The sequence below is a fragment of the Anabrus simplex genome, chromosome 2 (assembly GCF_040414725.1).
Source record: "Anabrus simplex isolate iqAnaSimp1 chromosome 2, ASM4041472v1, whole genome shotgun sequence".
NCBI lineage: Eukaryota > Metazoa > Arthropoda > Insecta > Orthoptera > Tettigoniidae > Anabrus > Anabrus simplex.
The window spans coordinates 689,172,593-689,200,132 of record NC_090266.1 but is presented as its reverse complement, the minus strand read 5'-3'; positions in this window follow the sequence as shown (position 1 = coordinate 689,200,132).

The window sequence follows — 27,540 nt, the reverse complement described above, 5'->3', positions numbered from 1 at the left end:
TTCTTGAGGTGAAAATAGCGGACGATATTTCTGAAAATACGATGATTGAATTTTACAAAACTTGTCATAGAGCATCCCAAATTTATTTTTCTAAAAATTAATGTCTATGTTTTCGTAGCGATACGTAATTCCATTGAGATATAGTCTAACATTTCTTAATTTACAGTGATCAAAAAGTGAGCTATCTTTTTCGGGATTGAATTACGATGGGTTTGAAATCCAAAAACAGTATACAAGGGCTTCTCGTCAGTAAAACGTGACGTTTTAACAGCCCAGCTATGCTTGTCTGTAGGTGGTAACACAGGATATTCATGCATCTCCCAACTTTGAAAACGTATAGGTAATGGTGTATCATTTTCTACAATCTTGAGCAATCGAAGTTTTTCACGATCAGAAAATGTTACATGTGGAATCCTCCACAATATACGATGAAGTGTAATTTTCGAGTCCACTGGTGTTTCTGCTGTTTTAAGTGAATTGTAATCACTTCCATCACGGATAAGAATAAGCTCTTGTTTTGCATTGATTATAATACGTGTAAAGTCTTCTGCGAAGCCAAGAATATATTTCAATGGTAACATACCTGTAAAAGTTCCATCCTCATTAATCATCCAGTTGTTAGTAGCTTTTGGACACCATCCTGCCATCCGCAAAAGATTACTTTCTTCATCACAAAAAGAAGGGTGAAGTTGCACTGCACTTGTAATACCAACATTCTTCGTTTTATCTATTTCAGCTTTATTTACTTCATATCGCGCTTCAGAAAAGAGAAAAGCTAGAGCATGGTTGTTTAGTTGCGATGAGCTCGGTCCACTTCCATCTGACTTATCTATTCGTCCTTCAATATAGAGGTAGCTTTCGTGTGGTAGGGTGTATACATGAATTATAATCATTATAAAATATCAAAGCCATTTTGACAGTGCTGATGTAATTATTTTATTATTATTATTGATATATACAGTCGTATCAGCACACACGTTTTTAAAACATAACCGGTTTTCGGACACTAAGGTCCATCATCAGTGTTAATATTTAAATTTAATTTCACATAAGTGTGTCGTCAAAATGAGTTAAAATGAGTTTAAATTTGTAGCCCTGTTGACATCAACTGTAAAATGAGAAAAAAAGGAACCAAGTGTTAAAATTATGAAATCAATACATGTAAACTTACAATGTTGTTGTAAAAATTATGGACATACCATGTTAAGGCTGGCTTTCCTTCGTGCTCAGGCTGTTGGTCGAGTACTAACGAGCGTTCAGCTTTAACTACGGAACCGCACTGCAAGCACATGATGTTACGTCACCTCAAGATTACGTAGTGAGCACCTGATGTTTACGTCAACTCAAGATTGTAAACAAGATGTTGCTTGCGGCTGTTTCATTTAAAATTTTATCTGGTTCCCTAGTCTGCGCTAAAAATATCTCAATGTTTTCACGTGTATTTAATTCAAATCCATAATTACCTTTAAAAATTAACTTCATGTCCTTTTCGATCCCTAAAAAGCTATGGTTATTGTTATAAATGTGTTCCGCAAAAGCTGAATACTTGTTGTACTTTATTGCCTTAAAATGTTCTTGATATCTTTGATTTAAGGTTCGCCCGGTTCTACCTATATAAAACTTTTTACAGTCGTTACAAGTGAGCCTGTATACTCCCGAATTAGTATATATATCTTTTTTATTGACACTGTGTGCATTATATATATGTTCTGATATTTTATTTCTGGTTCGGAAAGCTGTTTTTAGTTGAAATTTCTTAAATATATTCGCGATTTTAAAAACTTGACTTCCAAAATATGTAAATGTCACAAATTTATTATGTTCATGGATTTTCTTTCTTTTCTCATGGTTTTTCTTTTTTCTCCATTTTCTTTCTTTCGTATAATATTGTCTATCATTTCTGGGTTGTAGCCATTTGCTTTAGCAATTTGTTTTATTATTCTAATTTCTTTCAGTTTGTTTTCATTACTCAAGGGAAGTTTTAGTAATCTACTAATGTAGCTGTTGTAAGCTGATTGTTTGTGGGTTCCTGGGTGGTTGGAATCTTTATTGATGGTAGTGATGGCCTGTGTGGGTTTCCTAAAAATATCGAAATCTATCCTATTGTTGGTTTTTGTTAATGTGAGGTCCAAGAAATTTAACTTTTTATCGATTTCTTTCTCCATAGTGAATTTAATGTTACTGTCAAGCAAATTCAAACAACCCAGAAATGTTTCGGGAGTAATGAGGTCTCCATTTAAAAATACTACCGTGTCGTCAACAAAACGGACCCATAAATTTATTTATTTCTGATATGTGTTCAAAATGGTTTTCTCAAGATTATTTAAATAAATATTGGCTAAGAAACCTGATAGTGGGCTCCCCATTGGTAAACCTGTGTTTTGCTGGTAGTACTTCCCGTTGAATGTAAAGTAATTATTTTCTAATATTAGAGTTAATAAGTTTATCGTTTCATTAATTTCTATGTGACTTAGTCTATCTTGATTCTTTAAGTTTTCTTCTATTAAGTCTATGGTCTCTTTAATAGGAATATTGGAATACATGTTGGTCACGTCATATGATACCATTACAGTTTCTTCGTTTATTTCTGTTGATTGTATTTTGGAAATAGCTTCCAAAGAATTCGATATTGAATTACTATTTTCTAGTGTAATGTGGTTTTGTAAGTGTTTAAGTAAATATTTTGATAATTGAAATGTGGGGCTGTTACGACAATTAATTATAGGTCTAACAGGGTAATTCTCTTTGTGAATTTTTGGGAGAGACTTTAAAGTTGGGCATCTTGGGTTCATCAGGACTAATTTTTGTTTCTCTTTTTCATTTATTATGAACTGTGTGTCCTTTAGAGTTTCTTTTATTTTTGTGTTTAAGTTCTTGGTGGGGTCCTTCTTTATTTCCTTTATGCCATTTGTTTCTATGAAATCAATTGTTTTTTGGATGTAGTCGTCTTTATTTATGATAACTGTGACGTTACCCTTATCTGCTTTAGTTACAATCAAATTATTATTTTTGATTTTAGTTTTTAGATTAGTTATTACTTTTTGTTGTGTACTACTTTCTTTATTTTCTGTAATAGGGTTGTTTTTGATGTTTTCAATTTGATTTGCTACTAAGTGTCTTACAGTTTCTTTTTTATTGTCGGGGACTTTTTGGATAGCTGATTCAGTTTCTGTTATTAGTTGTTTTAATGCGGCATTGTTAATGTTTTGTTTAAAACTGTGTTTGTAACCTAGTTTTAATAGGTTGGTTTCATTTTGGGTTAAAGGTGTGTCCGAAATGTTGACAACAGGTTCACAAAATTCGTGTTCAGTTAAATTATTGGAATCATCACGTGTATATTTGTTCTTAAGTTTATTTAATTTATTCTGAATTGTTTTCCGTTTTTTTCTCAAGTCTAATTCTTATGTATTCGTGAATGTGTGTTGCGGGACATGTCCATTCCAGTTTATTGAATGTGTTCATAAGTTGAAGTTGAAGTTGAAACGCTTCTTCATTTAACTGGTCCTTCTTTGCATGTAGACTCTTGATTTCACTTTTTAACCATGTTGTCCGTGCTATTTTGACAGCTCGTTGGCAAGATATTGATGTGTTATTGCTTTTCAGATTAACAAAATTCGGTGTTAAGCTTTGCTTTAAGCATTCGTGATTGAACTTAATGTCCTCATTGATGGTTAAAATTTTCAATTTTATGTTCCTAAATTTAAAGGCTTTGGATGTTTCTCGAACTATGAATGATGAATTATAATCATTATAAAATATCAAAGCCATTTTGACAGTGCTGATGTAATTATTTTATTATTATTGATATATACAGTCGTATCAGCACACACGTTTTTAAAACATAACCGGTTTTCGGACACTAAGGTCCATCATCAGTGTTAATATTTAAATTTAATTTCACATAAGTGTGTCGTCAAAATGAGTTAAAAATGAGTTTAAATTTGTAGCCCTGTTGACATCAACTGTAAAATGAGAAAAAAAGGAACCAAGTGTTAAAATTATGAAATCAATACATGTAAACTTACAATGTTGTTGTAAAAATTATGGACATACCATGTTAAGGCTGGCTTTCCTTCGTGCTCAGGCTGTTGGTCGAGTACTAACGAGCGTTCAGCTTTAACTACGGAACCGCACTGCAAGCACATGATGTTACGTCACTTCAAGGTTACGTAGTGAGCACCTGATGTTTACGTCAACTCAAGATTGTAAACAAGATGTTGCTTGCGGCTGTTTCATTTAAAATTTTATCTGGTTCCCTAGTCTGCGCTAAAAATATCTCAATGTTTTCACGTGTATTTAATTCAAATCCATAATTACCTTTAAAAATTAACTTCATGTCCTTTTCGATCCCTAAAAAGCTATGGTTATTGTTATAAATGTGTTCCGCAAAAGCTGAATACTTGTTGTACTTTATTGCCTTAAAATGTTCTTGATATCTTTGATTTAAGGTTCGCCCGGTTCTACCTATATAAAACTTTTTACAGTCGTTACAAGTGAGCCTGTATACTCCCGAATTAGTATATATATCTTTTTTATTGACACTGTGTGCATTATATATATGTTCTGATATTTTATTTCTGCTGATTAATGATAAAGCGAATATCATTATTGTTATTTAATCCAAACGTAAAAGATTGATAAGAATGAAGCTCACTTCGTACTACACCTTCACGACTTTCTACTGTATTCATAATGTCTAGCACTTCCTCCATTTTAGTGTTGTAGCTTATAACCTAAATCTTGGAGTATCTGCTTATGGTTATCTGTTAACTCGATGAGTCTTCGTAAACATGTAGTATGCCTTCGGTATATACACCGTGTTTTATAGATGTTTTTTATACTGGTTTGAGATGAAGTTTGTAAGCTACGTACGCGTGCCGATCTAAATGAATAACCTGATTATGTTTATTTACAAGCCTAAGAGTGATGTTACTAATGTGTTTTACAGACACAAGATGATGAAGAACTACTGTTGGTTTCTCACGAATAGTGTATCCACGTTCCTCTGTAATAATGAAGTCGTGCAGGACGTGCGAAGGTTGTTGATTAGTTTTCAAGTCTGTAACAATATTACAAGTAATGTTCACATGATAATCATCGAAGAGTGTTATAGGTTGTTCAGACCCGTAACGTACGTTCGGTAGGAGCTCCCTTGGTGAAAATCCAAACAATCGACCAATCGAATCAGGTTGTGATTTGAAGTCAATCTAAAATGATGGAATGAAATGGCGTGTGGCTTTTAGTGCCGGGTGTGTCCGAGGACATGTTCCGCTCGCCAGGTGCAGGTCTTTTGATTTGACTCCCGTAGGTGACCTGTGCGTCGTGATGAAGATGAAATGATGATGGAGACGACACATACACCCAGCCCTTGTGCCAGCGAAATTAACCAATGATGGTTAAAATTCCCAACCCTACCGGGAATCGAACCCGGGACCCCTGTGGCCATGGAGCCGGACATCTAAAATGATGATTTAATAACACATTTATGTGTTATGTTGCTTGCAGTAATTGGTAACTTGTAATTATGATTACTAAAACTCTCTTCTCTAAACTGTTCAATTAACATACTTTCAATATAGTCATGAATATCGTCTACTGAATAACTGCCTGAGGGTAGCGTTAGCACATACTCATCGTAATAGAACTTGTTTACACCATCACGCACATTATACATTTTATTGTAGCTTTCAAACGATACTAGCCCCAGACTATGTAGCTGATAGCCAAGTTCGATCGGTGGATTAAAATAGACGGTTGTTTCAGGTTTTTCTCCACGTACAGCAAACGTTCTTTCACTGTTAGTCATCACGTGCACACTAATGCTCTTTCTCTACTGTCTGGGTTTGATATAAGACATAATCGTCCGCACATGAGTGTATTGAATTTTTGAACACGGTTTTTATTAAAAAACATGTCTACACTGCTTCCGAAATAACGTATGAGCTCAAAGGGAGGAGGTAAGTCTCCATAGCTATCGACATACCACACTTTAGATTTACGTTTTACATAAGCAACGTAAAGAGTTCCAGGTCCGCGACTGTTGTCTAAGTTAATTACAGCACTTTTCCGTTCACGTGGGCGCGCTGGTAGTTGATCGCGCATATACACACCTCGAAAATAACGAATTCCTAGTTGTTTAGCAAACTTAAAAACTTCGTGCGTCAGAGCTCGATGTGGCAGTGCATTCAGTAGACGTTTTCTGGAGATATGTAGATGCCAAGCCTTTCTTTTTATGGTGCTACCTTCATGTGTACACCTCTGCCTCGTAATAGAATTGCCTCCGTCGTCTTGTTATGACGTTCATTCTCTTTCAACTGTTGTTTCTCTTCTTCTACAGCCTTAACAGTTCTTACTACAGTACTAGCACCACCCAGAAATGGCCCTAAACCTGCTAGTCCAGCAAACAGCGCAGGAAGAAATCCTCCTACTTTTGGTACAGGACTATTTCGTGTACGTTTACTAAATATTCCTCTGCACTTTAAAGAAATTCTCGCTCTTGCTGCGCATAGTGCCTCAGTAATAGCAACACGCGGATTGTATTCCCCTCGAATAGCTTTCTGTGCAGCCTTTATAACATCTTTCCATCCCACAGTTTTCTTCTTCTTCATATCGTTTGAATATCGTTGTTTTACCATTCTGTACACGACTTTACTATTCAAGAGCAAATTACAAACTAACCGTTACCTCTTGTTTCTTTTAATATATATTACTATTGCCTACTTTATTATTCAGTTATCATGAAGATTATGAAGCAGCAAGACACATTACCTGTTAGTGACATTGTGCCACATCCCTTACCTAGTTCTAGTAAAACTACATAAAACGTCATGGAACGTTGTTTCCTTTTACTGTTCGATGTATTATATCAGGCCTATCGTGATGCGGGAAAACAAATATATTACTTACACTCATTACTTCTTTAAATGGTATACGCTTCGAGAATATTTACGTTTTCGCAAAGTCACTCTATCAAGAGCTATATAGGCTAATATTCTACAAACTGTAATGCAAGATCTGGTTAAAGATTGAAAAAATATTTTGAGTTTAATTCACACGAGCAAGTACTATCACCGGACTATGTGCTTCCTAATTCTATTATAGTCTTTGACAATGTACCAACAGAACAGCAAAACGTTATTCTAGCATTCTTTAGTATGAGACGGCATAATTATGTTGATTGCATCTATTTATGCCAAACTTATTCTCGTGTGCCTATGCAGTTAATACGCGACAACGCAAATGTTATTGTGCTTTCTCGGCAAGATGAGCGCAACATGCGGCATGTGTATGACGAACGTGTTAACACTGATATGACATTCAATGAATTTAAACGTATGTGTGCTACATGTTGGTCATTACATCGTTACAGTTTTTTAGTTATTGATAAAGAAAGTGTTGTTCATCATGGACGATATCGCATAGGTTTCGATCATTTTATATGCCTTAATACAGAATTACACTGACTACTTGATTAAACACCGGCATCATGTTAACATCTAGCAAAGAGATTACAAAACATATAATCCAAGCTCGAAACAATATTCGACGGAAATTTAAAGAGCTTAAACATATTCAAACAGACACGGATTTATTTTTTAGAAACCTAACTAGGTACACCACTCAAAGAAATTTTCAATTCTACTTCATTGCCGCAGTCTACTTCAAGTTTTGTTTCTATGCAAACACCATGTGATAAAGGGAAGCATGAAGAAGAAGAGAAGCAAGATGAGGAAGAGGAGAAGCAAGATATAGATCAAGAAGAGGATAATGAAGAATATCTTAACGATACTTCACCATCTAACCGTGTTGAGTTTTTAACTACAGATGTTATTGCTGAAACACCAAGTACACCGACACAGGATCTACCATCATTGTCTGAGGTTATGATCAAGCCAGATTATCGTAATCAGTTTAGAACTTTTATTCAAGATACCTTTGGATCACTTTTTGCACCTTATATAGAAAAACTCTTTACAGGACAAACTGACAGCACCTACGGTATTCGCTATGAAGACGAATGTTCCTGGATAGGAAACTCAAGTATTAAAATTTATAGCAACAAACTTATTGTAAAAGGTGTTACTTATAAACCTACGAAAGGACTCTTAGAACTTCTTTTCTCACGAATACCTGAAAGGGATATAATTTTACAAGATGATCTTAAATTATATAAAGCAATGATTTTTGCTACTGGCGCAACACGACGTAATTACGAGAGAACAGAAGCTGTAAATGCAAATAAGAGTTACAAGTATCGTGATTTTATTTCTAAGCTGTCTCCGACTGCACGTGGTCTTATTGTTATCTACAAGCCTTTGTTGCCGTATGTAGAGGTAAGATATTGGAATGACTCAAACTTACTCGTTGAACGATTGCAACTTCTGAGAGCATCGCAAGATGCTGGTCACACAGGTCACGAATCAGAAATTCTAGAAATAGAGAGAGAATTACAACATGCCGGTATTATTTTGTAATGGCTCGTCAAGTGAAGATCTCGCCTGTAAAGGCAAACATCGCACATGAGTTACATAAAACAGCACGTCGCACCTTCTGTCGCAGACGCGTTATTACACGAGGAAAAGATTACCTCTGGCAAGCAGACTTAGTAGAAATGATTCCACATGCCTCTAGCAATAAGGGGTGTGAGTATCTACTTGCTGTTATCGATGTGTACTCGAAGTTTGCTTTTGCACAACCTGTGCGTTCTAAGACAGCAGCTCAAGTTAAAGGCGCATTTAAACATGTTTTTGAAGAATCGAAACGCTGTCCAAGGCTTCTTCAAACTGATCAAGGTAAAGAATTTTACAACAAGGATTTTTCTTCTCACCTCAAGTTACTTGGCATTCAACACTACTCTACGTTCAGCAATCTCAAGGCAAGTGTTGTAGAACGCTTTAATCGTACACTCAAAACAATGATCTGGCGAGAATTTACAGCACAAGGTTCATATCATTGGATTGATCTGCTACCTAGACTTATATCTACCTACAACGATACGCCTCATCGCACTATCGGGACAAAACCACGTCTTGTTACAAGGAATACACCTCGCCTAGATGCTATTAATCTTGTAATCAAAACAGCTGATCCGCGCCGCGATCGCTTTAAAACACAAGTCTGTCTTTGCAAAAGGATACACTCCCAACTGGAGCACTGAAATTTTTCAAATAAGGAGAGTTAAGCCTACTAATCCTGTTACGTGTTTACTTCGCGATCTCAGGACAGCCTATTGAAGGGGGATTCTACATCGAATAACTGCAGAAAACAAAATATCCTGATCACTATTTAATTGAACGTGTTATTCGACGTCGTAGGAATACACGGTATGTTAAATGGCTTGGTTTTAATAACAGCTGTAATTCATGGATTAATAAAGAAGATGTACTTTAAATCTTGGGTGTGTTATTTAATTCTCGATCCTCTACCTCTCCTTTTTTCTAAGTTAATACACATCAACATTATTACTAGGACATGCTGTAGGATTAATATTAAACAACACCTGAAACATGTTTTGACAATTCATATTTATTTCAGAATATATACATTTTTCTACAAGTAAATTTCTTTTATGCCGTCTTTATTTTACTGCCTTTGCCACTACCTAGTAACAGTTTTCCTTTTCTTGCACCGGCAATGACAAGTGCTGCTATCTTCTCAGCAACTGAAGCACTAGGTGACGACACACGCAGCATAGCTTTACGAAGCAGATTTTGATCAGCTACACTTCTTAGTTCAGGATTGTTTTGTCGATAAACAAGGTCATGCTCTTTGCAGGCAGCATCTAACATATTAATACCAGGAACACCACGTGCCAAGCGAACGCCAAGTCGTGTTCTACGGCCGCAGCACTCGTAACTAGGAAGATGAAGCTCGAAGGGAAGAAGATCAATCACTTTATTGATGAGCCCACGCCCAGCATGCTTCCTCACTTCTGTCTCAGCACGTTTCTTCTTATTTTTATTGTTTACTCTTTTCACAGCCATGATAAGTGTTTATAAGCGAAGACAACTCGTTAGTTTTAATTTCGTGATACAGTTTAATCAGTTGACATGTACGACGCTGTCTCATAGAAGATCTCCTACCTCAACTAATTTGTTCATGATGTAAACTACACGTTTGAAGCTCTGACAAAACAGGATCTTGAGTCCACTCATGAGGCACCTTATCCCAAATCCTTACGGCATTCGCAGATACATTAACCAAAAATGCCTTTGGTAATGCATTTAACTCTTCTTCAGTAAAAGTGTTTAGTTTCTTTTTGCATGCATAAAACATTATGATTGCTTTTTCAACTGCGTTACACTTAGTATCATTTAGAAATGACATGATGTCTTTAGAAGTGTTTCTTTCACACTAACGTTATTTCGACACTGCAATTTACATATGTTGTTCACCTACCGGCATGCACTGCAACACAACCAAACAAAGAGCGTGCACACATGTTGTAAAGACTGTTTACTTGTTTCTCTACTATGCTCCTTCAGAAGACTTTTAAATGATGGACAGCCTAATTCATGCATGTCGATAATTTCACACGATGAGGGTAGATACTCACGCAACCATTCCTTCTTTTCACAACCCTTTAAAAAACAAGATCTGCTCTTGACAAATGTACGTTCATCACTCAAGATAGAAATCGATAAGGTATTCCTGTTTCTTCCGACTGCAAACCTAATTTTTTTCGATCCATTCACTCTGCTTTTTATCTTCATCTGTTTGAAACAGTAAGGGAAACTGGACTAAATACTAAACTAACAAGCTTTGATGCCCAAAACACACTGCAATCTAACAGAGTCACCTTTTTAAACACAAATTTGTTGCCGTTTACTTTGAAGCCTTGTACATCAACTATTAATGTTCTAGGGGCCGATGATCTCGATGTTAGGCCCCTTTAAACAACAAGCAACATCATCATTATTAATGTTCTAGTCGTGTTTGCGCTTTACTCTCTATCACTGTATCTCGGAGACTAAAGAAAAATTCTTACTGATATTATCTATAAAGCCTTCAGTTAGTAAGTAACCTTCATAACGATGAAGTCTAAACATGCATAACTATGATGACGTCATCACTGCAGGTTAAAAACAGAATAATAGCACGTGCTCACTCTAGCCTTACGCATAAGATCGCGTCGTTATAACAAGAGGACGAGGAAGAGGAGGTGGACGAAGAGGAGGAGGCCATAACAAGAATGTATAGCCGCTATATTGCGCAAACGCCCTTAAGCCGTCTCATAAGAGCCAAGGAAGAGGAAGAGGAGGCTATAACAGCCTGTGAATAGCCGCCATCTTGTGCAGTAGGCACCCTCAGCCAGCTTCCTCCATAAGAATATCCGCCATCTTGCGCAAGCGCCATTAAGCCGTCTCCTAAGAGCAGCCGCCATATTGTGCAGTAGCTTCTAAGCTAGCTTTCTCTATAACAGTCTGTGTATAGCCGCCATCTTGAGCAAGCGCCCTCGGCCTTCTCGTAAGTGCCCATGTATAGCTGCCATCTTGTGCAATCGCCCATGGCCGGCATCTCTCTCCATAAGAGCCTATGTATAGCCGCCATCTTGCGCAATCGCCCATAGCCGTCTCGTAAGAGCCACGTGTAGCCGCCATATTGTGCAATCGCCCATGGATGACATATTTCTCTTTAAGAAACCGTGTATAGCCACCATCTTGCGCAAGCGATCCTAGGCCGTCTCATAAGGAGCTGTGTATAGCCGCCATCTTGCGCAAGCGCCCTTAAACCATCTCATAAGAAGCTGTGTATAGTCGCCATCTTGTGCAATTAGATAGCCGCCATCTTGCGCAAACGTCCGTAGGCCGTCTTATAAGAGCTTGTGTATAGCAGCCATCTTGCGCAAGCGCCCCTAGGCCGTCTCATAAGGAGCTGTGCATAGCCACCATCTTGTGCAATTAGATGGCCGCAATCTTCCGCATGCGTCCCTAGGCTGTCTCATAAGAGCCTATGTAAAGCACCCATCATGCTCAAGCGCAGCTAGGCCGTCTCATAAGGAGCTGTGTAGAGCCGTCATCTTATGCAATTGGCGTCGGGAAGGGCATCTTGCCGTAAAACTAAGGATAGCCCCTTCAAGGTGGCGGATGTGAGGTTAGGTTCGTTCTCCTAGGCGTCGGGAAGGGCATCTTGCCGTAAAAATAAGGATAGCCCCTTCAATATGGCGGATGTGAGGTTAGACTCGCTCTCTTAGGCGTCGGGAAGGGCAACTAGCAGTTAAAGTAATGTTACGCCCCTCAAGATGGCGACTGTGAGGTTTGGGGCGTCGGGAAGGGCTTCTTGCCGTAAAAATAAGGATAGCCCCTTCAATATGGCGGATGTGAGGTTAGACTCGCTCTCTTAGGCGTCGGGAAGGGCAACTAGCCGTTAGAGTGAGGTTACGCCCCTCAAGATGGCGACTGTAAGGTTAGGCTCGCTCCCTTACGTAAAAACCGCAAATCGGCCTATCCCTTCTACTATACTAAGTGTCAATGACCTCGGGTCAATGATCTCGGGGTCAGAATTCGCCTAGGTACACTACTAAGGGTCAATGACCTCGGGTGCTGACGCAGCAAAAAAATGCTGATGAGGTGGATTGGGACTGGCTTTGCCCTACTACTCCTCTATATTTCTGAAAACTAATGAAGATTGTTGATTTTATATGCTCCTGAAAAATATGTTGCTGTGAAAAATATGAGTTTCTTCAGTTTGTCAAACGTTATGTTTTTTTATTTATTTATTTATTTACTGGCAAGATACCCGTGATTCGTTACGTTTTTAAACCGAAAATTATTTTTCAAAGTTTTACATTTTGGAGAGTCCCCTGTTAGCTGAGTATCTAAAATTAATACACCCTCAGTTCGTACGTCAAACGGTTTAGGGGTAATGATAATTTATTTTCTGATCTAACACTCATTTGTACCCCATACGTAAGAATTCGAATGTTTTAAACCTATCTTATTTAAAATCTAGTATGTAAAAGCGACCACCCGTGAAGAATTGATTTTGTACGTCGAACAGTACAGTAAAGGGGAAATGAATATTGTTTTAAGGGGTGAATGTTTTTAAATATTTATTAACATATAAGATACAGAAGACCATCCTCCATTAAAACAAGTAAGTGCCGAAATGCTTTCGGAAGAATGAATATTGTGTTTTTGAGATTCAACCACCATCTAACCCCCTTAGGGGAGAAATATTTTGAAGTATACGATATTTTACACCTAGGACATAAAAGAACACCTTGCTCGTAATATTAAAACTTTGTACTTCAAACGGTATTAGAGGGATCGATAATTTCGTTCATGGACCTAACCTCTTTTAACACTTTAGGAGTGGAACGTTAAAAAATATTTCCTATTTCACACCTAAAATTTAAAATATATACCGCTATTTGGAATTTTGTCTTCGTACGTGAAAAATCGTTTTGGTGGAAGGAATTAATGTATTTGTTTTCGGATCTTAAACCCCATTTATCTTTCTGAGAGGTTAAATTTGTTTCAAACTTTCTGTTATTTAACACCTAGGTATCATTTGAAATTTTAATTTCGTAATTCAAACGGTTTCATATAAATGCATATTTTTGTCATCATTCCTCCCCCTCCCCCAGTCAAAACCCCCTTAGTGCTATCTTATTTTACGTCCAGTTCTTATTTGTATCCTCATAAAAATAATTCAACTCCTTTTGCACACCTTTAAGTTAACTTCACCACCCCCACACGCGCCACAATACACGTGTGCTTTTATTTTTAAAGGAGATTCCAGTTACCAAGTGTCTCGTCCGTAACATCCTTCATTTTCGAGATATAAGTAGCCTCGAGCGAAGAATTCAACTCATTTTTAATTCATTTTCTCCCCTCCCGTTAATTGGATTTCCCGAGAACAAAAAATCTGCGTTCCTTTATTTTTAAAGGAGATTCCAAATACAAATGTACATGTCTGTAACATCCTCGGTTTTGGAGATACCAGCATCCTAATAAAAATAATTCTACCCCTTATTCAGTCCTTTTTACTGCCCCCACCCCGTAAGTGTTCTTTCGAAACAAGAAAATACGTGTTATTTTTTTTAAAGAGATTAAGATACTAATTTTCACGTCCGTAACATGTGACAAGTTTTTGAGATATACTCATTGAAAAAATTCACCCCCATTAACACTTCCCCTTAAGTGGATTTTCAGAAAAAAATTATGCATGTTCTTTTACTAATATTTCTTCATCAGCCCCACTGACTTCATTTTTCACGACTGTCTATTCTTCCCCTATTGTGTTTCCTTCAGCCTTTTCATTTAGTCCCTGTGCAAGATGTTCCTTGAAACAATTCCTCACGCTCTTTTCTTTCAGCTTGTATAGATCACATCTCCTTGCATTCATTCTTTTATTCAATTTTAGATTTCATTTGATGACCAACAAGTTGTGGTCAGAATCCACGTCTGCTCCTGAGAAAGTTTTGCAATCTAGCATCTACTTTCTGAATCTCTGCCTAATCATAATGAAGTCTATTTGATACCTTCCAGTGTCTCCAGGTCTCATCCACGCATACAAGCCGTCGTTTGAGGTGATTGAACGAAGTATTAGCAAAGACTATCATCATCAGTGCAGAATTCAACCAGCCGTCTTCCATTAGACGTATGCAATGGACGAAAATAAGACACTTGAGATGGGGACGGTAGTATTTCTGCAACTGAATGTAGAAATATGTCACCAAGTACTGACCATTATTAAGAGTGGTTTTATTAGGAGCTTAATGAACGATTTGTTATTTCCCGTTTGCAAAGCCGACCAAATGCCAAAAATTAAAAGAAAAGAGTTCTTGGCACTACTAGGCAGAGTTTCCTATTGGCTGTCAAGGGGATTATTTGTCGGGCAGCAAATTCGAATAAAAGCCTCTTAAAGTGAGTTTAAAAACGCATGTTGTTCCAACGTGGGACAAGTGACTGCTGGATCAGGGTGCAAAATGGGCCCAACTGCACAGCAGTTGCTAAACGGGCTATGTTCGCATCAGAACATGGCCACAGTGAAGGGGGTGCGGGTACAAAACGGGCTACCTTTCCATCATGTAGTCGAGGTCTTCTTTTCAGACAGTACAATGTGAATGTGAATGCTGTGATTGTAGAAGTTTAAGTTGGCGGTACCGGAATTCTCCATTTGCCTCTCCCACCACGCCAGCACAGTAAAATACGAAGAAAAAATGATGGAGAACTTACGCTCAGCTACAATTTCCCAAATAATTTAGTGCTTCCAAAGTTCCCAGACCAAGCAGCTTACGATTACTTGTTCAGCTTTACCGTGTACTCGTATGCGAGGGCTATTCCACAAGCACTCAGACCTCAGAAAACGTCATGTTTGGTTAGGGAATGAGTTGTACATCACCAACTAGTGCATGTGGATTTGGATGGTAATGCCAAAATACGATTGTTTTCGGTTGGATGCGGCGGTCAGAAAGAAATATATGACTATGGTTAGAATGTTGATGCACTGGTTCTTATGATAGAAATGTGGTTCCCTATCGTCGGCTATTCATTCATCTCCCACAACAGAGCCTTCGGAAACTTGCAGAGGAAGTTTAAAAGACAAGCGTGGATAAAATCCAAAGGCCGTAATGAAAAATTCTAATGTAATTTCGTTTGCGACGACATATTGTGGAGGAAGAAATTGGCAGCAACTTTCCAACGTCGTCGCCAAGTGTCCGGGAAGCTGGCATTTCCTATTTCACAGAGCTAAGAGATTTATCATCACCAAAACAGCAAACATTAAGGCATGCCTTTTTCAGGGAGAGCCACTCTACAATTTGGAATGTGGAGAGCCCAAAACTCTTATCAAAATAGGCAAACGTTTCCAAAAAGATGTCATTCCTGATCTGATTCCGAAGGCGTCAAACTGAAGCCAGCATCAAGCGGATACTATAATTGCACTTTGGGGAATCATTGCCTAAACTGGAGAAGTTAAATTTCTTCAATGAGGTATTTCTGCAGCAAGAAAGCTTGCAGTTAGACGCAGCACCAAACGAGGAACACGACGCTGAAGTTCTTGATTTTGAACTTATGGATCATAAATACATACAATGTTGCTTGAGGCTACTTCTTTTTGTAAAAACTTTCATTATTTTTCAAAGATTGATTCTCAGACATTAATCTTCGTGGATGTTTTCAATGTTTATTTAAGATAATGTTTCCTACGAGCAATGATCATTTCTGATTTTTGTTTTGCCAAATTATTTTGCAATCCTAAAGTGACTCTTATGTTAACATACGTGCTTGAATATACAATATGCTTGCGAATCTGTCAGAATAAAATAAAAATAGAAAGTCTCAATTAATATTTCATTATAAACAAAAATATTTGGTCATTACATCGTTTCGATATACTTCCCGACCTACTAGAGACAGACTGGAACGTTCCTGACATGGCCAGTTTGCAGCCAATTTCTCACCCCACATGTCCACCAAGGTGTTTTCAAAACGAGCTAATTTCATTCTTCGGCTGCAAAATGGGTTAAATGCAAATTTCGAATACGAATATTCTGTTAACCGTTGACCACAGATTTCACAGCTTCAACAAATCAAACCTCTTACTTGTTATATTGTGTGCTAGGGAATCACGATTTTAAATTAGTTGTTATAGTAGAAATCAATTTTTCCTCATTTACCAAAATTCTGTTTAAATGAACTTGGCCCACTTTGTAAATGGGCAACTCAGTTATTTTTCGTTTGTGGTTCAGAGAATTGCTCGTTATTTATGAATGAAATCGTACGCAAGCAAATTAATCATTTTTGAAATATTCTCTACGCGATATACGCATCCAGTTTACCTCATAAAAATGATTTCATTCAACTCTCTTTACTTGCCGTGAATAAGGAGAAAGCGATTCGTGTTTTAAAAGCACTGTGAAAATGGTGCCAAAAACATTTACCATTGCCAATAATCACGCGCAGACATTTAAAGTCCTGAAGGTAGAAAATTCGGAGACTGAAACACTTTGTATGGTTGCTGATACATTCAAGTTTTATTGCTTACTATAAATTGTTAGTTAATTGCCTTTACCGTTAACCATTAAAGGTATAATGATTAACTTGTACATGCTATTGTAATTATCTTGAAACTATAGCTACCGGTCACCATTACACTGAGGTCCCAAAAACAAGTTGCAATTTAATCCAATGAAAACCAAGGCCACGATTGTCACAAGAAGAATAAATCAGATGAAGCAACAACTCATGATGAATGGCAGTAAATATCCTTCTGGGCAGACACTTAACTTTTAGGCCACATTTCAATAAACTAAAGCTTAAATTAGATAAGTTTCCTCGAGGCATAACTGTCTTGGAGACTGAACTCAGAAGTACTCCGCATTATATAACACACAGCCTTCTTTTCACTGATACTGTGTTGTGCTTCATCATTTCGTTTTAAACTTAAAAAAAAACAGTGGGTTAAGGAAAAACTTCTGCAGATTCAAAGAGAAATCGTACTTCGAATTTCTCGTGTCTGTAGCACAATATCTACACAATCAGCACTTGTCATCGCTAGGATAGAGTCCGTTCTTATGTGCCATCGGAACAGCCGAAATTACATTCATGAAGAAAAATAGAACAGCTCCTAAACCAATTCTCGGATCCACTGTGGAAAAACAATGTCACTTCCTGGAATCCGATCATCCTAGTATCATCAAAACTTACGTTTGCAATAGCTTCTCGCTCGTCCATCACTACTACATTTAAACAGACGGCTCTCACACACCTGATATAGGTCTAGCAGAATTTTGCGCATTCGTAGTCGACAAGAACAACAGCGAAGTGTTTTCATCCCAGTATAAATTATCATCCAGCTGTTCAGTATTTCAAGCCGAGCTATGGGCCATCAGATTTGTTGTGGAATAGTGTGAACACAACAACGCTAAAGCTCGGATAATATGTGACTGGCAGGCCGCTATGAATTAACTGAAGTCAGTCAACGACAAGCACAGTGCCAACCCAATAGCTGCTACTATAAGATTTAAAGTACAGCTGTGCCCACACGTCTGTCTTTCCTGGATCCGAGAACACATTGGTTCTGCTGGAAATGAAAAAGTAGGTATCCTCGCAAAATCAGCCTCCTCATCTAACATAGATGTTACCTACAACAAATTCCTCCCAAGCTACGCAAAAGCCCGAATCAAAACATATTTAATATACTCTTATAAAATAGGATTCCGTCGATTAGGATATTTAAATTAAACTGTAGGTTCTTGTTCAAATTACCATTAATATTCAACGCATTACTCACGTTTCGTGTTACAATTGAAATTTGATAAGTCTAGCGCAAATACATCTTAAAATTCTATTTTCTGAAATTGCAGCATAGGAAACATTCCGTACTCAATCTTGGAATCTCACCATACAGGCTATGAAGACCCTTGGTGGAGTGGAAGGTAAAGGCTACCACTTTACGTAACCTCAGCGCGAAGTGGGGGTAGAGTAGATAGCACCACGTCCGGCCACAGCTGCCCCCAGGAATTGAACAGGTAGTCAATTTTTCAATTTTGGTGCAGTCTGAGTGAACCTCAGAGCGATGTGCCGTTCCAGAAGTGGAAATCTCACTTCTTAAATTTTTCGACTTCCCTGACGGGTAATGGTGGGCCTAGACGTGGTCATCGACCTCATATTAGAACTTACTGCAGAGGACCCCGGCAGGAGTACTCGCCAAATTGCGGAACTGGTAGGTGCGTAGGCACCATCCGTACCAACTGCAGTGTGGTAAGCACCTATCGGATATATTATATGCGCCGCTCATGACCTTCTGTGAATGGCTCCATAGTCAACCTGTTGACTTCCTGAATCATATTTTGTTCACAGACGAGGCTTCGTTTATAAGGAGAGGCATCTTCAATTTTCACAACACGCATGCATGTGCGGAGAACAGTCCCCATGGTAAGAGACGTTCCCACCACCGGGTTGGTTTTTCCAATAATGTTTGGACAGGGGTGCTGGGACGTATTTTGATACGATTTGTAGTATTACCTCACAGACAGACTGGCGTATCTTATCTACTGTTTCTGGAAGGCACCGTACCCCTGCTACTAGAGGACGTTCCACTCCATTTCCGATGACACTTCTGGTTCAAATATAATGGAACATCCTCGCACATTACCCACGGAGTGCGCCACCACCTAGACGCCACCTATCCTCAACGATGGATTGAGCTCTTGGGCCTTATCGGATGGCCAGCAAGAAGTCCCAACCTAAACCCCTTAGATTTCTTCTTTTGGGGGTACAGCAGAAGTCCCGTAGTCCGGCACGTTCGGGGCCGGTCTGGTGCCGGATTACCGAAAATGCCGGACTATCGGGCGGTACCTCTTACTACGATAAAGGTTAAGGCGTACAGCGAAAACAGCTGTAACACGGCGTTTTGCAGTAAAATCTTTTTGTTTTTTATGCCGTAAATTTTTGACGAGCCAATATTAAATTCAATCAACAAAATATTTCTATTCTCACCTTTCTCCAGGCGTTTGATGATTTCCAGTTTCAGGTTGATGGTCAGAGTTACGTGCTTACGTTTCTCTCCTGATTTGAAACTTGAAGAAGGTTTCGGTTTCGAAAACATTGTCACTGCTTAAATACCAATAAAACTTCCACAGGGCACTTTGATATGTACGTTCACTACACTACTGTAATATGGATCCTAGATCGCAAGAATAAAGTACTGTAGCGAAAAGTACTCGCAATCAAAACAATGAACTGAACCTGTGTGTGGTGACAGCCAACAATGCTGATTGTGTCTAACAATAGCAGACGCGTAGTGGACTCTTCCGTGTGATTTCGAACCGCGCCGTGCGCTTTAACTGTCACAAGCGTAAAAAAAACGTAACATAAAAATCCTGGATTGGTGCCGGACCATGAGGCGTTCTGGACTGTTGGATGTCGGACTAATGGAATTCTACTGTACATGAAACCTAAGTTGTATTGCAGAGAAGTGGAAACCCTGTAAACCGACCAATCCGGTCGAGTGTGTCACTCTCCAAAAGAACATAAACGCTTTGCCGTTGTGTTCTCATTTTCATAAAATAAAAAAATAAAAAAACGGTAAACTATACTTAGAGTTTTACGTGACCTTTACCTTTTTGATCATAAGCCACGGGACCTCCATTTTTATATGGAATCCGACCCGTAGAACATAACATTTCCTTTCGTAAATCCCACATGGATTGTTGGCCGGGAATCAAATCCGGACTGCCTTGGTGGGAAGCTAGGAGCGATGCCACTGGGATTGTTTCTATTATATCCCAGTTTATCCTGTTTTTCTTGTGGCGTCGGGGGTTGTAGATATGGCAAAGTTTTACGGCCGGACGCCAACCATTAGATGAAAAATGTTGCTTGTTAATGTGGTGGTGGTGGTAATGGGTGTCGTGTCTTTTCGTGTGCTCCGCACAAGTGTTAAAGACGACACCCAATCCTCAAGCCATAGAAATGCACTTGTTAACGTAATAAGCCCTGGTCCGGACGGGAATAGAACTCCGGAACTCGAAAACGGAAGGCTAGTGCGCTAGCCATTCAGCTATGCAGCCGGATAGTTGTGTTCTCATTATAGTATTATTTATTAATGGGCCGGCCAACCCGAGCAGCATGGCACAGTTGTCAGCAGCACGGTATTCCGGCGAGTTTGTTGCAATCGGATGGTGAGTGGTTTTAATCCCACTGCCGGCCATCTCGGAGACAGTTTACCATTTTCACCTTGAGGGTACAAATAAGAGGCGGGAACCATCATCATTGGAACAGGCGAAGTTACGCCTGATGCCATCTTATTGAATAGTTACCGAACGTTTGCAGAATTTGTGAAGTTTAAAGCGTGAAGTTTTGCCCTGTACTGCCACAAAACTCAGTCAGTGCACAAGTGGTTGTCGTTCCTCTGGAAAGAGGATATGCATGTTATTGTTTTTGTTGACAACGTACGCTCCACCTTGAAGATACAAGCCGCAACCGGTTTAAACACTTTCACACGTACGCCGGAAGCCTTATCAGTAGCCATCGCCAGCAGCTGCGTTGTAATTCTTACAATTCCCAAAAGACGACTTTTCTCGAGAATGGTGGAAGCCACAGACTTGAAACTTGAGATTTCGCAATCCTTTCCTCAAGATCTATTGAAAAATGAAAACCTACAACCTGTTTTCCAGTCATTGACCGGGTCAGGGATGGAATGAATGAAGCAGAATGAAGTACGATGGGGTCGCCACTCCCAAAGTGATTTATTAATGACTGGTAGATGCTATGAAATGAGAATGGAGAGTGTTGCTGGAATGAATGATGACAGGGAAAACCGGAGTACCCGGAGAAAAACCTGTCCCGCCTCCGCTTTGTCCAGCACAAACCTCAAATGGAGCGACCGGGATTTGAACCACGGTATCCAGCGGTCTTCAAGATCTATTATTTGTGTTAATTTGATGCACCAGCTACATTCCACCCAGTAGAGTTTAACTCTACCCCAGCAAAAATTCTTCGTATGTTGAATGATTCCTCTAGACTTCTTCTCTCTGCATAATGGCGCTAGTCATGGTGCTGGCACTTATAAAATATGCCATTGCACATATTAAATGCCTTTACTTTGAACGAAATCGAATGGGTGGGCAATTTTTCGCTGTGTTTGCATAAGAAGCGGTCCATGTAAAGAAGCAAGGTGAGAGGAATCAGGCTATTATTGAAACACACGAGGTTCCGAACTGTCACATTATGATATCCTTACAGGCTTACAGTCGCCGTGAGGAAGACCTGTCCACACCAGTCGCTACAACCTGCTAATCAGTCAATGAAGCCATCACTCAATCAAGAGTGTGTGCGTGGCCTTGGGGCACACGAACCAGTGCAAGAGACAAATCACGCAAGGCTACTGAGGTAGTATAGCTGTGAACATTATAATGAAGTTCCAAGTTTGCTTGATGTGAACACAAACACTCGTTACTTCAGATTACGTTACACCCAATTTGTGAAATTGCTTAGTTCATGAATCGGGCAAGTTTTTTGTTCAGTCCTCGAGCTGCCTTCTGACGTGTCCCACTTTGCGAGCTGGATGTAAATTGTATTGTTCCTTGAGTTGGTTGGCAACTCGGAGATGAAGAGCAGTGTTCACACTGTTAGTGAATGAAGAGATGTTGGACCTCAATAATAATAATAATAATAATAATAATAATAATAATAATAATAATAATAATAATAATAATAATAATACTGTTATATGGAGTGGAGTGAGCGCGTGGGTTAACGCGCTACGGCTATGGAACCAAGCTCTCCAATTGGGAGACAAGTGGTTCGAACCCCGCCGTCGGCTATCCTAATAATGGTTTTCTGCAGTTTCCCATTTTCGTTTTCTGGCCCCCACTGTCGGCAGCCCTGAAGATGGTTTTCCGTGGTTTACCATTTTCACACCAGGAAAATGCTGGGGCTGTACCTTAATTAAGGCCACGGCCGCTTCCTTCCCACTCCTAGCCCTCTCCTGTCCCATCGTCGCCATAAGACCTATCTGTGTCGGTGCGACGTATAGCAACTTTCTTGACGTTTTCTAGCAAATGGTGGGACAGTTCCTATTCATAGCCCAGGGCCGATTCCTTCCCCCTCTTATCCTATTTCGTTCACCATCATTCACTTCATCTTCATTAGTTCCTCAAGGAAGGGGTCAGGAAGGGCATCCGGCCGTAAAAACACGTCACATAAATTCATCTCACCCCATCCCTGACTCCGTATTGAGATACCGGACTAAGGGGTATACATAATAATAATAATAATAATAATAATAATAATAATAATAATAATAATAATAATAATAATAATAATAATAATAATAAGACATTAACGGTCTTCCAGCTACTGACATCACAAGGCCGGAACATTGTCTTGAGAGACGTGTGTTTACTAGCCACTAAATCTCAATTCAGCAGTCTCGCGTTCCCGGTCCATCCAAGAATAATGGCCGAGTGGATTCGTAGCGCTGATTATCCGTCACCGCGGAATCTGCAGTCTTTTGCGCTGAGCAACGGTTGCTTGATGGGCCAAGGCCCAGCTGTAGCGCCATGTTTCTGTTTTTCCTTTTTTACACTAAGTATGCTTATATATTGACTGACTGTATCGGGATTCGGTCCTGTATTTCTGGGCACAGCAGACGAGTACCTAATCGACTCATCTGGTTCGTGTAATGTGCAAAAAGTTAGCTTTTAAAATGGAAGGAATGATGTACAATCCTTTCCGGCTCCATGGCTGAATGGTCAGTGTAGTGACCTTCGGTTCGAAGGACCCCGGGTTCGATTACCGGCCAGGTCAGGGATTTGAACCGCGTACGGTATTTTTAATTCCTCTGGCTCGGGGACTAAGATGTTGTGTTCGTCTTAATACAATTCTCTTCTCTTCAATTATCTTCACTACCAATTACGAGAGAAAAACTCTGTAGTGAATACGATTCGTATCGCACAACCAACTCGCTAAGTCTGTGATGTGTTAGTTTACTCCGGTGACGGTGAAAATTGCAATATATGCTCTCATATCTTACAAAGTTCATTAGAAATGTATTTTCAAGTTCGTGGTGGGCGTTACGACGAACAGTGAAGGATGGAAGTGTACGAATACAGTATAAACTTCCTGAAGTTATCGTTTGGACAGCTATTACTGTATATTAAGGAGAGAATTCTTCAATGATCGCATCAAGACATCATCACGTAATGTTCTTCGTTTATTACATTGTTCACACATCTCTAAGAACAAAGATTTTTAATTCGTTAATTAAAATACTTTCATGAGTACTGTAATATGTTTGTTTCATTGGACATATCTAGACTTGTCTTGTAAAACGGTTCCTGATGTCCCAAATTTGGATTTGGTTGCACATGCAGTACGTACCACTGCGGCAAATACACATCTCCATCACATGGTTCATATCATAACGAACTAAATACAGGTAGTAAAACATCGAAAATGTGTGCCTGCTGAAAATGATTCTTCACCTTCCTGGCCTTCTTCCCAGTTACCCAAGGATGACACTTTGAATGAATTCAGCCCAGTTTAACGGCCGGCTGCCTTTCCTGACGCCAACTCTATTAGAAGGGATGTAGGAATATACACTATTGCGTGTTTCTTTCTTTTTCCTTCCTTCTTTTGCCAGTGGTTTAACGTCGCACTAACACATGGCAGGTTTCGGCGGTGCAAGGATGGGAAAAGGCTACTACTGGAAGGGAAGCGGCCATGGCCTTAATTAAGGTACAGCCCTAGCATTTGCCTGGTGTACAAAGGGGAAACCATGGAAAACCATCTTCAGGGCTGCCGACGGTGGGATTCGAACCCACTATCTCCCGGATGCAAGATCACAGCCGCGCGCCTCTACGCGCACGGCCAACTCACCCGGTCATAGGAAAATGAACTCAAAGAAATTTGTTCTGATGGACTGCATATCAATATGTGGCTGGAAGGCGTGACCAGTCTTAAGGGAAATAATGGATAGGAAGATCACTGTCACATTCGCGGTTTTGGCATAGGTGCGACGATATATCACCTGGTCAGCTTAAAGAGGTTTCACTGTATATATGCAGGGAGATGCAGCGAAAAGTTACCGCACTATACAGAAGACGTCGGGGAAACTGATTGCCTGCAATCCATTGCTAGAGTCACCGGTAAGCTGTAGCTGAGGGGACAGGCGCTCAGTTTCTTTACGATTGGCCTAAAATATAAGATTTAATTATGAATGAAGTTGACAACTAACATAGATCTTACCTTTCATCGAAGCATTTTTTGGACATGATGTCCATCGTTCTTCATACAATATTGTCTCGGCGTAAAACATTCCGAAACACTCATTGTATTTCCGCCTCTGAAAATTCACATATCAGTCGTCTGATTTCGTTCTCTAGAGCTGCAAGGGTGTGTGGATTGTTCTTGTGCACTTTCGGTTTTAATGTTCCCCACAAATAGGAATATCAGACACTTAAACCTTAGGAAAGGGGGGAACCAAAGTCCATGACTCGCTCATAATACATGTCTTAATGCATGCGTTGACTAATGAGCTGTATGGGTAGTGGTGTTATCCTGCTGGAAGTAGGCGTACTACTTTTATTTCTCAGTCAAAAAGTGGCTGTAGTATGTTTTGCACGTAACTTTTCGAGTTAACTCTATCAATAAAAAAAAATGGGGCCAATTCCACTGCGTGCAGTGATGCCACACCAAACACCGACTTTTTGATCGTGAAGAGGAAATTCATGCTTTACACTGGGATCATCAGTGCCCCAATGCCTTGAATTATGAGAATTAAAATACCTACTTAAATGGAAGTAAGTTTCGTCGGTCATAATTAAAAGAGAAGAATCGACATTACCATCATGGACAGATTGGAGCGTCTACCAACAGAAATTTAAGCAGGCGGCTGGATCCCATGGTGTTAACTAATGAACTACTGACACTTTGTAACGATAAATGTGTAGAAGATTCAGTCCCCGTAATGCCCAGTCTATGTGAAATAACACACTCCTGCGCCAATCGGCGTGAAGATTTCTTGGGTCTGATATTCATTCCTGGTTGAATATCAGTAAACTTCTCCTTTGTTTCTGCAGTTCTTTATTTTTGTTTAAAACAGACCCTGTTTCTCGCCTTTTCCTGAATAGCTTGGTAAATAATAATAATAATAATAATAATAATAATAATAATAATAATAATAATAATAATAATAATCGTATGGCCTCAGCTACCGTGTGCAGACATTTCAATTTGACGCCATCTGGCTGTCTGCTCGTCAATTTCGACGTTCCGTTTTACTCTAGGTCCGCTAGATGGCAGACAGAGTAAACCGGATCTCTCTTGGGCGTCTATGGCTGAGATTTGATTAATTTTGTCGGGTAAATACCAAATGTATCACCAGAGATCTTTTACATGCCGACATCGTACGACATGGAGTGTCGAATGGACTTTTCTCCGCCCTTCAAAAATCCGACTACCTCTGCCGGGTTCGAACCCGCTATCTTGGGAGCCGGAGGCTGACACTCTACCACGCATCCACAGAGGCAGCTAATAGCTTGGTTATGTATTTTCTTGAAGGCATTGCAGCGCCACGGAAACGACGTAGAAATTTGCGAACTGTTCTGTCATACGATTTCTTCTTTAGGAGAAGTGTCTCAACCAGAAATACTCGTTGTCCAATATTATACATCACCATACCGATAGCTGACGCAAACAACGTGCATCAACAAGTGGACAAATACAACGTTAAGGACTGTAGAAACGTGCGCTCACCAAGAACTTCACTCGCAAACATTTATTCCGTACGCTTACCGCTGACCATGCTTGCTGCACTGCCTGGCCGTACACCTGCGCGGCGGCACCGGCTAAAGTAATCAAACGTAACTTTTCACCGCCTCTCCTCGTATACAAAAAAATGTTTGCTGTTGAGCGCAAGGAGGAGAGCCATGATGACTGTGAGAATATGTCAACACGCGCAATCAAATTTATGGGAAGAGAACCTTTGAGAGACGCACTAATAGTCTTAAGGCTGTTTCACGTTGTTCTTCCGTGAGTGATAGAAAATTCCCTGTTGCAAACTGTACTGTACTGTACTAGTTGCTTTACGTCGTACCGACACAGATAGGTCTTATGGCGACGATGGAACAGGGAAGGGCTAGGAGTGGGAAGGAAGCGACCGTGGCCTTAATTAAGGTACAGCCCCAGCATTTGCCTGGTGTGAAAATGGGAAACCACGGAACACCATTTTCAGGGCTGCCGACAGTGGGGTTCGAACCTACTATCTCCCGAATACTGGATACTGGCCACACTTAAGCGACTGCAGCTATCGAGCTCGGTAACATTAGGCTTTACAGGACTTACCTCACGCAGATACACGCCAAGAACATATTATCTTCTCCTACTTGGCCATAAACATACACAGTCTCTTTTTTTTTTCAAAGTACGTTGAGGGGAATCACTTCACCTCTATGTCTTTATAAAAACTAGACGACGGTCAACAGTTGAGATCGGTAAGGGACATACTATTAATCACTATTACACCACCATTCAAATTAATTTCCACTTTCTGATTATTGAATACCTATGTACTGTTCCATAGTCCTATAGTTGGATCTATGACCGACTCGTTGGCTGAATGGTCAGGGTACTGGCCTTCGGTTCAGAGGGTCCCGGGTTCGATTCCCGGCGGGGTCGGGGATTTTAACCTTCATTGATTAATCCCAATCGCCCGGAGCTGGGTGTTCGTACCGTCTCCAACATCCCTGCAACTCACACACAACACATAACACTATCCTCCACCACAATAACACGCAGTTACCTACGCATGGCAGATGCCGCCCACACTCATCGGAGGGTCTGCCTTACAAGGGCTGCACTCGGCTAGAAATAGCCACACGGAATTAAATTAGTTGGATCTAGGATCTGATGTATTCCTTCTACATTGTACCGTCACAACTACCATACATGTGAAAAACTGAAGAACATGTAGAACCAAGGTTTGAGTAATGTGGTAAGTTGGTCTTTGTCTTTTCGTATTCGAAGCGATGTTTCTATGCACGACAAAATATACTTGCAATTTAAGTGAAAGAAATGAGGAAAGAAAGGA